Raw genomic sequence first — 18,630 nt, forward strand, 5'->3', positions numbered from 1 at the left:
TTGAAACCATCATAAACTAGATTGCACAGTACAGTACTGCACATAGAGACACACTATTGTGTTGACATGATCATCACGTATATTTAGCTGCGTGCGATGACTTTTACGAAGAACGACCATTTGGATATTTCTTCAAGTTATGAATTGAAATACTTTGATCGCATAAATTGCTGGGTTAGTAACATCAAGCCCACAGCCTTTTACAGCCATATATCGATATCTACTGAATTATACCTACACTAATGTTAATTGTACATACTGTTGCAACCGATGATAATTATTTATTCCCTTTCTCATAAGCAAACTTACAACAGAACTTAAAATAAATTCCAGCGAAGAACTAAATGATGACCTAATTTTTACAAACCGATCTTAGATAATCTCACGTAGTCTATATAGGTAACCAAATATCAGGTTCAAAGTGCATGCATGCATATCTTTATCTAGTTGTCAGTTAAAGTTGCTTGACCGATAAAATACTACCTCTCCACCACACCGTGAAAGCTGGTAAAAGCATTGAAGCCTGAGATAATTACCATCTTGGCCTAATTAAAATTCGGGATGGTAACGAATCAGATGTTAGGCACTAGGTCTGACGACTACGTACTCTGCCCTTAAAGCCCCCCCTGCCGGGTACGAATGTAAAAATCCTGCCCGAAGGCGAGATACCATATCAGTAAGAAAATAAAATTGGCCTCATCAAAGCGAGTAAAGATATGTCCCTACCTTTTTGATGATCGCCTAGGAATCCTGCTGAAGATGGTAACCGTTGGTTACAGCGCCACAAAAACTGAGTCTGTTTTCGTCCCCTCTATGTTACCGACAAGAACTCTAACATTACGAAAATAACAAAGTTCATCTCCATCTCAAAAATTTCTTCTCCAGCTCTCAGCTATTTCAACCAAGGTCAAAGGCAGTCAATTGACTGACACAGACAGTACTGAACTGGAGCCTTTGGTTACCATCTGGTAAGCTTTAGCATGGACATATAAGGTCAGAGCACCCTGCAGTATGGCAAGTATGTCATTAGCAGGCTAGAAGCCAAGCATAATGTATTCTATATACTGCTGTAAGGGGGAGGAGGGCAGTGAGTAGAGAAGTCATGGGATGACAAAAGCTATACCAAGATGAGTGATGACTGTGGTTTGTTGAGATTTAAGCAGCGTTCAGGACACAAAATTAGCATAAACAATCCAGACACTACTCTATATATATAGTTGGTCACTCACAATCTATTAGCCCATATTGTAGGTTTGATAGGATTGAATTTGTAATTGTTCTTGAAGATTCAGTTTTCTATTAATGAAAATAAAAACCTATCTTTGAAATTTTGAGGGAAAAATCTGAGGAAAAAATTGATGGACCTGTCACTCCCTGAGTGACACTGAATTGGAACAAAGATTCAGAAGGAAAGTTGTGATAAACAGATACATAAATGGAACACAATTCCTACAAACAGCATATATTTTATACTTCTTAGTTAAATTTAAAGTGTGAATAAATGACTACTGTACATATTAGTAGCCCAGCTAATTCATACAGATCAATGTAAGCCAAAAACAAGACAATTTGACAAGGAATGCTGAACCCGCTAAACCACTGTTAAAATGAAAGTAGAGGTTCCCCGGATATATTTCCGCAGTTCAGACACTTCCTATCTATCATTACCTCAATGATAGATTAGAAAGAGAGAGTGGGCAGTGTCCCAGGAAAAGGGGGCAACAAGGGGTTTGGCGGAGGGGGGGGGGAGGGGGTGCAGGGCCAAAACGTTAAAACTTCAGTAGGATAGGTAGATGGAAAAGTGCAGAAGTTGAGTCTTTTCTTAAGGAAAAGTCGCCCAGGAAAGAACCTGGGCACGAAAACCAAACTACCGAACGACTGATCCGCTCTCAACCCCAGTCCCCCTGCATCAGGACTGTGACTGACTGTGTGATCATCGTCGGGTGTGCATTACCATTCCCCTCGAAAGGGAACAGATGCTACACATGATCTTAGCCAAAAGGCCGAGAAGCAAAGTGCCTAAGTTGAGTAGAGACAGGTAAGTGAGCCACAAATAAAAGTTTCTACACCTTCCACAGAATCAGAGTAATGCTGTAATATTATCTGTTTATTATCTTTAGGTTGTGGTTGTTAGATGTGTCTTTAAAATGAAGACAAGGGAAGAATGCTGACAGCTCATTTAATAATGTGAACTCTTTGCAAAGCAGAGCTATAAACTAAATTGCCCAAAACTAAACGGCTTTAGAATGCACTGGTAACAGGAATGCAAATAAACCGAGATCAGTTACTCCAGTAGGCTACTGTAGGAGTGACAGCTAATCAACATTGCATGATGTATCATGTATTACCAACTGAAAGGAAAAGTCAACATGTTATTTATAGAATTTTAATGGAATACTTTATTACTGCTAATGCATCTCTGGTAAATATCACAAGTTTGAGAAATCGGTTTCGAAAGAAACTTGGGAGAATTTGATAGTGGCAGCTAGGGCAAGCAAAAGGTGATTTTGACCTCAAACACAATGAGGATATTATGATCAGATAATATAATGTAAATAATTAACTTCCATTAACAGACTAATAATCAGCTATGGCCATGTTATTGAGCTGTACAATTTTCCTGCATTACCCAGACATTTTCTTAGGTTTCTTATGGTTAGGGTTGTGGGTTAGCTCAGGGTCTCCCGAGCCCCGCCAAAGGATAACATGTGGCCCTATTCCTGAGCTTGCAGTAGGCATAACAAAATGGTATATGAGCACTAGATCATTGATCTAAAGAAGGTAAAGTACTGAATGGCTGTGTGGAAGAGGTATCAGATGTGGTCATTAAACTCTACTAAGTGTCGAAGCACAACTACATGGCTATTAAAGCCAGTTAGATCCAGCTATATCTCAAAGCACATCAGAGAACCTACCATATCCTACTGCTCAATCACACTGGAAGCTTGCAATTAACTTTAGAAGGGAGGTATTAATGCTGATAAAGTTGAAATGTCAGTTATTGTATGGAAGCTGTATTATACACACATTTCTGTAAGAGGAAGTGGTATTGTGTGGAGGGAAACCATGCACCACTCTCGCTCTACCACTGTAAATAAATCCTAGTGCAATATGTTTATGATTTGCGCCCCTTCTCGGGGAATGGTGATGCACACCTGACGATGATCGCACAGTCACAGTCCCGATGCAAGGGGACTGAGGTTGGGAGCGGATCAGTCATTCGGTTGTTTAGTTTTTCTTGCCCAGGTTCTTTCCTGGGTGACTATTCTTAAAACATATTTTTAAGCTGGAGATGGTTTTGATCAATCCTTTAAAGTAGCTTTGATGCATTCCAGTGATTTTTGATGATAATTCTATGACTCTTAATTAATCGAACATTTGTCAAGAACATTTTTAAGCTACAATTGATAACTGCTAAACAAAATGTAATACAACATGAAATGCAATGTTAGAATTACAGACAAAATATAGTACTATGTTATCATGACAGCTTAGTAAGTACACCGACAGCTTACCGAAACTACAGGAAACACTCAATTATGACACATGTAGATGAGTATATAAGGAAAGATAAGTGACAAACAAAACTTGTGATGTCTTTAGATGACAAGGGGATTTTCATGTAAGCATATAAAGAGTTAACTACCTTTATAAAATCACCAACAACTTTCCCACATATCAGATAGTTAATTGACTAAAATACTTCTGTGCCTGAAATAAAACTACTTGTTCTTCAATGGATGACTTATGACACAAATCTAATTTTGATATCATCTCCTTTACAACCTTTAAATTTGAGAAATGACCCTTAAACAGTTGAGGTTCATCTGTTAAAGTGACTGGCCCTTCTAGCCTAATGCACAGTTCCTCAGATACAATACAAAAATTTGATTCGGAAAATATAAGAGACTTTTTATGGCCTCAAAATGACATATTTATAATATGTTACAAATTTGTCAAGGACATATGATGTGGAATGTCATCCAAGGATGTAATGTTATTTGTGTTAAGTTAAAAAAGAACATATTTCGGCTGAGTTATCAGCATTTATGTACTAACATTAACAATGAGGCTCTAACTGAGGAGTTCATGACCTCATAATCAAGTGAGAGTTAAAGGAGTATTCCAAAAAAGTAAGAACATTATAAAGGTGAACATCTTGAAAACCTTAATAGTTGTAGAAAGTTAGAAACATTAACATTAATAGCACTGTGTTTTCCTTCTTTTTGGACTATGTGATATCAAAACTAACATTCTGCCTGTTTTTTTCTCCTTTTTTGGATTATGACGTATCAAGACTAACATTCTGCCTCGTTAAATCATTCCTTGAATTAATAGCACAACTATAGACTTGTGTGATTCAACCTTTAATGTTATCCCACATGCAGAATAATCATCATGTAGGAAATAGACAACTTTTATAGTTTCCTGGTTAGAAGTATAAAGCATAAAGTATGATGTTGGCGAAGAAAGAAGACCTAATTGTTATGTTTGAAGTAATGCACAGACAGCAGAATAGAATGTGATTCTAACAATAAATACATTGTTATACAAAACTACTGATGCTGGCTGGCAGAGGCTCAAATTACAATTGTAATGCAAGGAAATGAGAACTATGCAGGAAATACCATATGCAGGGAGTTGTTATAACTCCCTGTCGTATGCCAGCACAGTTTTAGAAAGCAATGCTTATAGGCTACAATTCCAAAACTGTCAAAATAAAACTGAGAAGAGGAGGGAGAGGTCAATGGTGTCTATATTATGTAAATTCCTTACAATGCATTTTCTTACTTCTGCTGTGGGTGTAACCTCTTTCTTGATTTTTTTCTTTTCCTGTCTTGTTTCAGAAGCCTCATTAAATGGTTATAAACATGTTTGCGATTAACACGAGCCGTGACGTAGCCCCTCATAAAGGCAATCCACAAATTGACTGAAAGTATGTTATGATGTTAATAGATCAAAAGATAACAGCACTAATTGTCTAGAACAAATAACTGCATAGAATATAATCAGGCCATGGGTAATTTGGGAAACGCAACTATTAAAATATTAAAGTATTGATAAATGTTAAGAAAGTGAAATATTCTTGTTAATGATTTCCGACATGATTGGAGACATGGTGATACTCTGAAACTGAACAGAAACTTGAGTAAATGCTTTTTATGATGAATTATTGTCTTATAACTATAGTTACTAACTTTGAAAACTTGTACTTTTACTTTGAGAGAAAAAAGACATAAGAAAGATATTATGATTTTTACTTTTACTGGGTACAGTAGTTACAAACAGAATTTAACACATGATATCACAATTACGCTTATTTTACTTTTCCCGACAATTTTGTATTTCCTATTTCTGCTCTCATATTGCATGTTTCCGAAGAAAGGAAATCCCCTAAAGTTAATCTCTAAAGACAAAATGGCAAACTCAACCTTCTTACAGTTATTTGTCAAAAATATCCACTTAACCAATCAAAAGGGGACAGTGCTTAAGGAGGTGGGGGGGGGGGGGTTGGCCAGTATATGAAACTAAAAAACCTACAGCAATCCCCCTTAGTGTCACTCTTTATGTACAAACTGCCCTTTTCATGAAGAATTAAAAAAACAAAATATAGAAAAAAATTAAATTTAAAAACGGTTGCAGTAAAAAAAGTAAAGACAATTTTTGTTGTTGAAATGTTTGAAGGTAACTTTAAGGTTATAGCCAACTCAAATCAAAGTCACATTGGCTCTAAAAGTTTGTATCTTCCCTTCCCCCAATCATGTTTAAAGCCTCTCACACCATTCTTGTTTGTATCCTAACTCAGAACAAAACCCATAGAAAATCTAAAACCATGTAAGAAATTTTTCTGAGCTTATAAAACTGCATGTACATGTAGAAGGCACACATTACATTTGCCTTGTTCATTGCATGGTGTCCTTGGTCAGGATGCTTTATCTCAATTGCCTCTCTCCACCCAGGGGTTAAATGGGTACCTGTAAGGTAACACTGGGCACAGTATATAACTGCAGCCACCTGGAGGGATTTTCTCTGGGACAGGTTATCATCGACCTGAGGTAAAATAACGTCTGTAAAGCGCTTTTAATTGGGAAAGGGATTGGACTAAAACTCCTCACCAAAAGTTTACACTGAATTGTTGTTTGTTAAGTATTGAAGTGCCTCTATCGATTGTCATAAAATATCTAACATGGAGCTGGGTATTTTACTTTGTATGAGTGTGCCCCTAACCTACCCTGACTAGTCTTCCTTTCTTTCATCTCTTAATTTCCTAATTCCCCTCACTCCCCTCCTCTCTACACCTTCCCCGCCTCTCTCCCTTCCTCCCTCCTCTCTCCTCTTTCCCCTTTCTTCTCTCTCCACTCCTCCCTCCTCTCTCCACTCCTCCCTCCTCTCTCCCTTCCTCTCTCCTTCCAAACAGTTGTCATGTCATGCTGAGTTGGAGATGTAGTATACCAGTTACAATTCTCTGCTTCAATGAACTTTGACCTACTGTAATATCAGGCATGTTTCTCTCATTTTAAACCATAATTCAAAAACAAATGTTCTCCTGCTCACCTTAAATGACAGCATTCGGTTCCAAATTGAGTCTAATGTGATGACTTCCCCTTTCTTTGTCCCTTGCAGGATTAAAATGAATAGACAGCCAGGAAACCTGTTTAAGTAATCTTGCTAGATAAAATAGCAAATACAGACTTGTGGAGGGTATCTCACAGAACTGGAGGGATATGTGCCAAGTCTATTAAAGGGTGTGAAGACTCGCGCAAAAAGAAACGTCTAATGCCAGTAATCTGAACTAGTTTCGAATGAGGTGTAACAGAAGTGTTAGACACCACCATCGATCCCAGAAAAGACACACACAGCTTGCTACCGTCGGTAATTAGACACTAGTGTACAGTCAGTACATACAGCTGCGGTCAATACCCACAGCACAGTATACAAACTATACAGCGATGGGCATCTCAGGTCTAGCTAAAGATAACAAGGTATCACGTTTCATTACTGTTTGCATTTTGTAGCGACACGAACAAAACACAAACAAAACGTCACTTGCAAGCAACAGAAAGTAAACTTTTTCAGATGGCCGCACGCGGTTTGGGGCGAGTCTTCAATGCATTTCAAGCTTCAACTTAAACCAGTAGCAGCAAGTCAGTTTATCAATTTTATTAATTAAAATTGATAAAATATCAGTTTATTAATTCTGTCCTTTCTTGAAACAACTTCATTCACCATAGCACTACACTAATGATGAATGAAGTCCCTTAACGTCTGTCAATATCTGAGAAAGTGGTCACATGTTGAAGTACATGTCTCGCCCCCTCTCCCCCGCCCCCACCTCACCTTTTGGAACTGGCATGTTAACTAGCGGTGCTGGGAGCAGGAATAGGTGCGAAAATTACATGACTGTGTTGTAATTATCTGAACACTTATCGCAATAGGAGGCTAATGGTATGAGCAGGTGTTCATCCAGGATCAACACATCGATATGGTTTCAAATGCTTCTCCATCCCTTGATATATAACTAATGACCCCGGATTGACCTCCTGATTCACTGCACAGCGACCTCTACATTGCATATTGGATGCATTTCAATTGCATTTTGGACCCACAAACAGATCAAAGCATGCAGTACCATAATTAACAAAGTTGAAACAATATCATTTTATTTGATTAAAAATACCTAGAAGTGAAATTGATTTAATGATTTCAAGCTAGCTGCAATGGAATTGTTAAATGGTCTACTTAGATACATGAACAAGAGTTAAGCTCTTCAAAATGAATACTAGGCCAGACAAGACAAGACATGCTCAAACTCTCCAAACTTGTTCACAATGAACCCTAAAGTACACATACGTCTGCACTTGCCATGATACTATATCATTCTTCATGCTTTCATAGGTATAATGACATATTCAAATATCATTAAATTTTAAATTGGGATAAATGCCAGACATTTCAACGCAATATGACAAGAACATGTTCAGCCCACTAATCTAGTCTGTAGAAATCTTATCAAGGCATTTGTAACATCTATTTATACTCTTTTGAATAGGTATAACTACTATGTTTTCTTTCCTCCTAACAAGGAGTACATACCTTGACAGACTAATTAGCCAATTTTGTATTTAAAAAAATAAATATGTAGCTTTCTTCTTGTTTGACAAAAAGTGAGGGTATAATCACGCCATGATTCTGAAATCCGGGTTTTGTTTTTTTCTAATCTTAATTAGAGGCAGGATGTAACGGTTGAATGCTTTCAGCTTTACTTATGTCGAGAGTTTGATAAATGTTTTTTTAAGTGCAACATACTTAATTTTCCCTAGGTTTGTTAACATCTGTTGTGGATGTAAGTTAAATGCAACAAAGTAAGTTTCTGTTGTGTATCAAATTTGATGGGGAAAGAAGTATTTAAGCTATAGACAAAAAATAACTGCTTTCAATTAGGATTACATTGAATTAAGGCCTAATTAAAATGAAGATACTAATGCCACATAAACAACTTTCTTTTAATTATATTTCTTTTCTTTTATTAATGGGGAAGAAAGGTGGGTGGGGAAAGGAAGGTGAGTAAAGGAGGATGGAGGATTAAAAGGATGGGTATAAGGAGGAAACATGTGGGTTGAGGTTGAGCAGGAGAAGACAATTAAGGGGGGGGGGGGGAAATAAGTGAGAACTTATGAGGGAGAAAGGCAGGCTAAAAGAGGTTCATGAAGGAAACGAAACTCATCTTTCTTCCTGATTTCTGCCAGGGAAACACAGAACTATTCTAGAGTAAGTAGTACTGTATTTTCAGTGACTAACTACTTATAATGCATATTCATATCAATTCTGATTTGTTGAGGTATGACTAAAAGACAACAAGCAAGTAAAGATGACCTTTGACCTAATATGACACCCTAGTGGCTCATAAAAATAAACTTGAATTTGAAGTCTTCAAGACCATTAACCTATCAGAACAGCTGGTGTCACTCTCAAATATTTGGTACCTTAACAGTATAGCAAGCATAGATTATATGCTCTGGTTGCAAAAGGAGGGGCTCTCAAATATATGTATATAAATATACGTTTGGTTGGTTTGCATTTCTCTTGGCACAGAGTGCTCTATGTCCGCTGGACAGAGCGAAGTATAGGTGAGAAATTGTTGAACACTAGTAGTTGTTACTCAGAGTTTCACGCGTTGAACGATTATCAGACAACTCTGAGTTCACTTTATAACCATTTGACACTAATCCCAATTTTGTTATCATTTGTGAACATGGTTTTCCACCCCCCTCCCCCACCCCCCCCCCCTCTCTCTCTCTTCCCTGGTTCAATAAACCCCAATCTTTAATTTCCAGTATGTTATGTCCAGAACAAGAATGATCTAGCTACATTTTAGTATAAAAGTGTCAGTACAGAATACTTCCATGTTTTTCTTTCAATGTAGGAAACTGTAGGTTGAATGTTAATGTGTACCTAACATCGCACCTAACATCTGAAATAATATCACTCTGAGAGGACATTATTATTATCCCATACTAACCAAACCCTAGCATCATTTTTAAATCCCATCTTCTTCCACCTTTCACTCCGCAAGTCCAATAAATCCCACTCCACGTCCGATAAATCCCACTCTGTCTGTTCCAGTTTCTTTGTTTTTGTTTTAATTACATGCACAGCACACCATCCATCACTTCCCGCCTCCTCATTCACACTTCATCCTACATTTGATGATTTGAATAATTCAGTATATATTATACACCAGCACAGTACTATACGCCGTATACAGATCAACGGTATCCACTCAAACGCGGGTTCTATACGTTCGTTCTCCTCGATAATGACACTTAGGCCAGAATTATCTGTAAAGTGGCAAACTTTTGTAAAAGTGGCAAATTTTTGTAAAATTTAAAATTCCATCAACGCTAAGAGCCTCGGGCAAACAACCTGTCAAAATGGACCTTTATGGAATAAGGAAACTTCCTTAAACAACAACAATAAATGGAAAAAAAAAGAAATAAAATAAAAAAAGGATGAAGAGAAGGTGGAAATGCCACTAGGCTTTAATGAAAAACCCATCCACAGTTTGACAGATTCTACTTACTGTGCCAAATGCAGTGACTATAAATAGTCCGTGCACCCATTTCCTTTATCAACATTTTAAATTGCATTTCTTCTGGGCAAAACTGACACTTTATTGCTTAAATCCCCCCCTTTGTGTGGTGTTAAAACATCTCGATGAAAGACTATCGAAGGATCTATCTATCTCACTTCTCTTCACAAGTTCAATCGAACCCCCTTTTTTCTTTATTTTTCTTTTGAGTTGTAAATCCATCTTCGTCAGCAGGACGAGAGTGTCTGACATTATATCTTGGAGGTTGCCAAGTTGTCCTTGTCTGAGCCTCAGATAATAGCCAAATGCCTGTAAGTATTATTTCTATAAGTATTTCTAGTGCCTTCTATATCTCATATCTCAAACGTTTAACAGGATCACCCACTCTGCTGCAGCCACTGCCGCTTAAAGAACTACTCTCTTCCTTGCGGGAATATTCTGACTAGACGACACAAAAAACCAAAAAAAAGCTTAAAGAATCTTCTGACAGATATGAAGACTGCTGGCAAGCCTAACAGAATATTATCTAATTATTTTCCTCTGCTCTGCGGTCATACTTGAGAAAAAAATTATGAAAGACCCGAGAATTCAATCTTGCATTTGGTTGCAGTATTGGTCCGTAACATCATGGAAATGTCGTTCATTAAATGTTAAGAGAGGCACTCCAACCTAAACAATTGCTGAAATTTAACATATTATTATCTTTTAATTAGTTTAAATATTAAAGTTATCCCCCCCCCCCCCTCCATCCTCCCTCCCTCCTTCCACACCCACACACTTCTCCAGTTATATGGATAAATTCAATTAAAACCTACTTCACCATTGTAAGAGCAATCCCTCAGCATATTGTTAATACATGGTGCAACTAAATTCCACACAATCCATTAGATATCTACACAGTACATGTAATCATTGCGCACATAATATTAATTTCAATTCCACATTCTCCTTGTAATTTTTTTGCAACCATATTGACAGAAATATCATTTTGCTATAAGTTACTTGTACTCTGTCATGTTGGCTCCATGCTAATGACATTGTTAAAGGATTCTTGGACTTCGAACAGTCCCGGAAGTTACACAATAAACCCCTGATACATTCTCAAAATGTTTTGATAAGACAATGGAGCTTAAGAATCACAGGCAAAATGAGCAACATTGACTGTTGCTAGACAGATCGGGGACCCACGAAGGCAGCCGCGGCAGTGGATAATTATAATTTTCTTCCGTAATTTGTTTGTGTTATGAGGATGACATTCAAAGAGTCCATCTTCCTCACTAGAATGACAAAGACGGCGAGCAGCAATCATTTTATGACAAACTGTGGGAGGGAGTTTGTTTTCTTGTTAAATCCTTTCAGAGGCAAACCCTTTGGGGAGCCAAAAGTGGTAGTGGCATTTAAGATAATCTAATATTTCACGTCTTAAAGTTGCCGTATCTCGAGGAACTTTTTTGGTCCGAAAATTTAATTAACTGTTTATCTTCTTTCCCATATTTCTATTATTATTATTATTCAAGTCATTCTGCTTCATAGTAATGAAATAGAAAGAAAAACTTTGCCATGGTGACATGGTCCGAAGTCAACTGTTTTGTCTAAAGAAAGAAAAATCTTGTGAAACTGAAGAAATTATCATAATTGTGGAAAGTTTTCATGTTGTTATCATTGCCTTTAATAGACAACACAAAGCTACACGCTTTATAACTTAGAGATTTAGTATTTCCAATTTGCCAAATTTTAAATTGATTCCACCTCTCAACCTAATTCTCTTCCAAACTTGAGAAATCTCATAGAGCAAAAAAAAAACAACAACATATGAAGCAAAAATTTCCCTGAATAAGATTAAAGTATAAAGCCAAAAGTAATCATATTTTTTTCATTTTTGCCAACACAATCCATTTATGTGATGAGTAATTCTAGTTATGCTACGGAAAGCATATTTCTAAACAAACTTAAAATATACGCACTGTAGCTATACAAGCGAACCAAAACAATTTTTTAAATTTTTATAAAGGAATGATGCAGAGGTAAATCAGGTAACACTATTTTAGGATTAATTTTAGAGAAAAAAATGGAATTGATTCAAAATATTGATTTTAATTGCCTTTGTCCATGTCATCAACTTTGGTTCAATTTATCCACTGATTTGTCACTAACTGCTTAACAAAAGCCAGGCAGACCATTGCCAGTAACAAAATTTTCAACTTTTGCAATGACTTTTTAGCAGATTACCATCTGAACACTCTGTCACAAGGTCCTTCAAAGAGAAAGCTAAAACCCAGCACCAAGGCCAGTCAATATTCTAACAGGCAATTGTTCCCACATCACTGAGCAACAATATGTGATCCATAATCTAAACACATCCTCTTTACCTCTGTGGCATCAGGGAAGTATTGATTACAGCATTTAAAGCCTCTTTTGTAACTTTTGGAATCATCAATAATAAACAAAAGAAGACCAAAAAAAAAAATCTATTGTTGCCAATCACAATACAAATTGGCAACAACTTTAAAGGTGAATGAATATAAATGGCTAGAATAATCTTCTCAAGTTCAATGTAATTTAGACATTGTGTCTTGTGATTACTGACTTATTCACTTTAAGTGTGGTAGGACATTGTAGTAGGGATCATGGGGTTGAATGGCAAACTATAGGATTAGGCCCAAGTCAATCAAATGAGAAATTGTGGACATATTAGGCCCTTTATATACATATAATCTGTTTGGTTTTCAAGATATACCTTGACATTGTAGTATGTACAGTAGAGGTACTAGTAGTGGTGGTTTTCAGACTTTGTCTGAGGGTAATTGTCTTCAGTGGTTGCTCCCAAATTAAAAGACTGTTTTATGTGGAAACTCCTCAAAGAGGATGTTTAAACATGTAGTGTGTTGTTATTGATGATCAAGCTACCACAATTAAATAGCTCTTGCATTTAATTGGGTCATATCTACAGTTTTTGTAACCAACAACAAAAATCTTATTCATACTCTTTCAATCCAACTTCTACATTATTTATTGTTTTTTCATCCATGCACGAGTATTTAGTATTGCTAAACCATTCAGTGACTTAATACATGATAACATTGAGTGAATTCATATTAAATCTTTAGGATATCTAGAAGAGGGAAGCAGTTTGTTTCTTCAGTTTAATGTGTAATCTTCAGAGGTTTTAGCTGCAATTAGTCTAAAATGTCTGTTTCTTCATCTACATGATTACTTTACCAGACAATCAGTTTGATTCTTGCACACAATTTTTTCTCCTTCCTGAATCTGCTTAACAAGGATGATAACGGATGACGAACGTGGTACAATTAGATGCATGTAATTGTAAAAGTGGGGGGGGGGGTGGAGTAGTAGGGGTGGGTTCAATGAGTATTTTGATGTTTATCATTCATAATTGGATATGAAATGACTTAAATTTCTTGAACAAATGTCCAAAACAGTGGTGCAGCAAGAAGAGAGAGGGGGAGGGGGAGGATTTTTTTATGATTGCCCCTATCCTCCCTTCCCCCATCCCCTTAAAAGAAATTTAGCTACACCCCCAGTCCCAAATAATTAATCATTCCATTTAATTCCTAAGTGTAAGTGTTGCCATGCATCCCAGACACTTTGATATCAGTGTCAAAATCATTAAAAAAAAAGAGGGTAAAAATCTGAAAGAAACACTACAACATACTTGGCTTCTGTCTATGTTTGCAATCAAACATGACCATGCAGTTCTGGACCTAAGCTAAATATTGTGGATGTTTATTTTTTACACCATATTGTACTGTAAGAACTGTTCAAACCTATAACATTGCGATAACATGGTCATTCTAAGTAAGAATCAAGTCTATAGTGTAAGTGCTGCTATTATAAAGATGATGTTATGTTATTATGAATGTAGGACATATGTAGTAGGCTTGTAAGTAAGGTATGTAGTATGTACATGTATGTATGTGTGCGTATGTGGGTGATATACCTATGTACAGGCTACTGTATGTACAGGTGTTATGTGTGAGTATTTATGCATATGTGTCAGCCTATACATCCTTGTCTACTCTTTATGTGTAGTAATTATATGCATGTACGTATGCGTGTACGTACAGTACGCGCGTGTGTGTGTTTATGTACACATACATGTTTTACATGTATTCAGTAGTATTGTGGTTGATTACAGAGTTAAGTTCAATTCATTTCTCCATGAGCTGAGGTCTCAACTCTCAAGCAAGCCATATCTATAATATTCTCTGTAAATCCACTCAAGTTTTTCAAAAAAAAACATCTGGAAATTATCTGCATACAAAACTTCACTTTACAAAACAAAAACGTTTTTCTACTGGCTCCGTCCAAGGACTAATCTCTTAACATGCTGGGAAAATCTCTGTACTACTTCAAAAACGATGATAATATGAAAGCGTTGAGGATTGTTGATACGACTTGATTATGTTTCTAAACCTACGGACTACGTGCATGGAGATTAATAAAAAGAAAGATATTTTTTAATTTCCCAGCAACAGATTGGTTTGTTTTCATTTCCAATCGTAACTACCTTTGGCAGGATATTATGGAAAGGAACAAAGCAAGCATGAAACAACAATTAATAGGGTACTGAACTAACGAGAGGAGTCAGCCACAGTTCGCTCTGCAAAGAGCACAATCGTTTTACCAGAGTTGGACACACCACTGATATATATAGGGAAGGCTAATATTTCTACTATAAGCCAGTTCAATCCAACGTTAAAGTTTAGAGCTTTCCCAGTTGATTATCACAAATGTCAATCAATTCATGATCCTATAAAATCTAGGAACTTTAGTAACCAACTTTTTGGAAGATATTAAGCATTCTGTTGAAGAAGGCTTTCAAACAAAATATAATTTACTAACAGCCATATTCACAATTCCTGCAATGTTGCAGCAGTGCTCGCCAGCCAGCCAGCCAGCCAGCGAGCCAGGAGATAATTACGTCATTACAAAATTATACAACCAACCTGACTTCAAAGGTTCAACTAGGCTTTCAGTTTTACCTTGATCAATATTTTTAGTTGCTGTTCCCCCATCACTAAATCCCAAATATATCCTCCGTCGTCGAAAGCTTTTTTGTAAAGCTTCATTTCAAATTGCTGCAATATAAATAACATGAACCACACTGTCTGAACCTATTATTAATTATTGCACCAGAAATGTGGATTATTGCAACATTTAATTTTCCTTTTTTGGCAACAAATCCAAGGAAGACTGACACTGCATGGACCTTGAATTTGTTGTCTTCCCTATTCTACTGCACATTCTAACTAATGAACTCTTTATTTCAATGTACTCTTGTTTGGTTTTAATATAAACCCCAAAAGTATCAAAGAGCAAAGAAGTTAAATTTATCAACTTCCATCAGATGATAACTTCTCTGAATTTAGTCTTTTTATTTACTTATTTACTACCTTATTTTTTATGTTTTTTTGTTTTTTGTCCTTGTATCAAATATTGTGTAAATCCATGTAATGATTCACAGAGGATTACACAATTCCTCTCCACCAGCCCCTATTTTTACAGATCAATGAATTAAATGTGAACATTTCCCAGAACTGATTTGTTAAGTTTCCAATCTCTTCGGTAATAACAACAATTTCCAAAGTTACTTTGGCGACAAGTTCCAAACGATCGACTGACCATGCGAAGGGGAAACTTAATAACTGGATAAAATAATCCCCGAGGCCATTGTTTATTCAGAAAGATGTGATATGGCAACTCATCAATGACAGGCATGGCTTTACACTTCAAGAACTGCAATAGGCAAAAACACCAGAAAATTAACAGCAAATTGGTGAGCACCAAGCTTTCCCTAGAGGAAATCTCTGTATGCTTTCAGCTTTTTGACTAACCCAAATTTTTTCCTTTTGCTTTTCCTGTTTTCAAAAGGGCAGTTTACCAGCTCATTGTGATGAAGCACCAATTTCTGGCGTAGCGACAGACATTTTCATCAGCGAGAGCACACTTTGGCCCGCGGTGATTTCTGTATGTATTCCCATATACACCAATGCTGCGATACACGTAGATTCGTGCTGCCTGTTTGCAAGTCTCGTCCGGAGTACGGTGTTATAGCTCTCAAAAATTTTGGTCGGCAAGATTACAGAATTTTACTGAAAGAGTTTTTGACGGGATGACTCAACTAAAAGATTATAGATAGTTCCTATAGAATATGTTTTTTTATATTAAATCTTTACTGAATATAATGTGTCAAGTAATTAACACAAAACTGGTGACAAGTCAAATACTGTTCTGCATATATTAACCAACCCTTTTGAAGTGATTTTTTTTTCGATTAAAGACATGCTACTGTATATGTACAGTGTTATCAACTATGGGTACTTAAAGCACTTGTAGGGCATTGTATCCTTATTACAATGAAACATGATTCACCTAACCATATTACCATTTATAATACTCCATAAATACTGTAAAATGATTAAAACCTCCCGCTGGATAATTCATACATAATGTTGACAAAATTTGGAAGCAATAAATGCTCTTTTATATGGAAGAATGCCTTCCTCCCCCCCCGTAAGAAAACATCTTAAAGATCTATTTAGAACTAATTTCATAGATATTTCAATTATCACTTTCAGGCGGTATTTCTACTGTAAAGTACACAAGCGATACTTTATGATACCCGCAAAAAATAACTCTATTCACGAATAACAGTTCTACAAGCTGCACTTAGCTGTACTACTGTAAACTTCAAGCTTGTAATTAGTTGTCTGTGACCTAGCTGGTAGGTTCTTGACATCATCCTAAATGGGTGGGCATATAATTAAATATGAAAATTAATTTAACTATTAAAATCTCTTTCATTTTCACTTTTAGTGAGATAATTCTTTTTGTATAAGATAATTGAGGAAACAAATTTCTTAATTATTTTGATTTCTTGTTAGCCATTCTTTCCGCCTTCAGTTATGATTTTCATCACTGAGGAGTGAAGCTTCATAATGGACTATTAATATTCATGACTCTTAACTTAATTTTGTGTTTTATTGTTTTTCTTAAAAAAACATGGGGTGGATTGTCCTAGCTTGGCTTCAGTCACTCACTAAGTTTGTTCCAACCTGCGACAGTGCGACTAAATCCCTTTTCAGCGATATGGCATTCACATCTGCTTCCCCCCTCCCCCCACCCCCAGACTTCTTAATTCTCTCCCACTGGACATAAGGGCTGCTCCATCTATCAACTCTTAGACGAAACTCAAAATCTCATCTATTTCATTCATACTGTGTTTGTGAAGCGCACTAAACAGTTTCTTTCCAGGATACTTGGGCTATACAAATTTAATTATTATTATTATGAAATAAATAAATCAAGGATAACTTTGCCAGTTTTACCAAACTGTACAGTAAGAAGATTAGTCATACAAGTATCTTGGAGACAATTAGGCAACAAAAGAGACATAATTATCCTCAACAGCATTACTAACTGTACATGAATGTTCTAACAAAGCTTTTAGGGGCAGAACATTTTATACCACAGTGGAAAATTGGAAATGTAATGTTATTGTAGGCAAGCTTTTCTTACAAATTCCCTCTTTCCCTCGATTTTCTCTCTCTGCCATAATCCTTTATCAGAAACCCATCAGGAATCCATTCAACAAAATTATTGAAAAGGACTCCTATTGGGCGATATGAAATATCTGTGCTACCTTGAGTGAAGTACCCTGTTGCTTGAATATTACCTACTTATGTTCTCCCTGAACTAAACCAAACTGAAGAACACACAGAATAATATACTATTAAACTAGGTCTACAAGAAAGGTGAGGGTATGGACAGACTGTGATGGCTGATAAAAACAGTTAAAATCAATCCTGCTGTGGTTTTTCGTCGAAGATAGAGAAAAATACTATACACATGTATGATTGATAGTTAAGATAAAGGCACTCCCTCTTAGCGTGTACCACGTAGGTTTTAGTTTCTCGACATATGAGATATGTAACTTTGTCTCATGTTTAATGTATTTTATTATTTTCACCACAAAAGTAATGCTATATTTTGGTTTTTTCTCTTCTAGTTGCCTCCATTTTAGGACTTAAAAGTTTACTTGGTTGCATAGTTTGATTAAAGTTGTAACATTCACTTTCAAGTTGTCAGTCCAAATTAATTAATTATTTGTAAGCATGTATCTAGCTTTATTGTAAATGTGGATTGAAGTGCAGTATAAGTAATGTATGCATATGCATGTTTATGCATGTTATGCATATTCATGTCTATGTACACTGCTTGCTTGCAGTGTCTTTCACATACACCCTGCACTCTTCTGTGTTATGTTTTAATTGACTATATAGTAATCACACTGCCGTGTCTATCACTCTTCTGTATTGTTCACTCTTCTCTTGAATTATTCACTAATTTATTCCGACTGAAGGCCTTGTTATTCAGAGGTAGCCTATAGATATATATATATAATGCCAAACATGTGTTCCCCTTACACGCTTCCATCAATTACCAACACAAGATTTATGCTTGGAACAGAGACATGATAATTACGTTCGCAATGTCTCTGCTAAAATTCCAATTCATCA

The 18,630-nt window shown here is 36.3% G+C and overlaps 1 protein-coding gene and 1 pseudogene across 12 annotated transcripts in view; both read right to left on the reverse strand.

Annotated features, from left to right (window-relative positions):
* LOC139959624 (RNA binding protein fox-1 homolog 2-like) overlaps nucleotides 1-18,630 on the reverse strand; it is a 226,523-nt gene that overhangs the window by 70,342 nt on the left and 137,551 nt on the right. Inside the window, exon 1 of one of the 12 annotated variants that reach the window (XM_071957402.1) lies at nucleotides 727-922. The exons of the other annotated variants lie outside the window; for them this stretch is intronic. The gene's annotated coding sequence lies outside the window, so the exon portion shown is untranslated. Of the gene's footprint in view, nucleotides 1-726; nucleotides 923-18,630 lie in introns of those variants that run through there. 12 annotated transcript variants of the gene reach the window in all.
* Nucleotides 1,810-2,015, reverse strand: LOC139960741 (U2 spliceosomal RNA; annotated as a pseudogene).

The sequence above is a fragment of the Apostichopus japonicus genome, chromosome 19 (assembly GCF_037975245.1).
Source record: "Apostichopus japonicus isolate 1M-3 chromosome 19, ASM3797524v1, whole genome shotgun sequence".
Classification (NCBI taxonomy): domain Eukaryota; kingdom Metazoa; phylum Echinodermata; class Holothuroidea; order Aspidochirotida; family Stichopodidae; genus Apostichopus; species Apostichopus japonicus.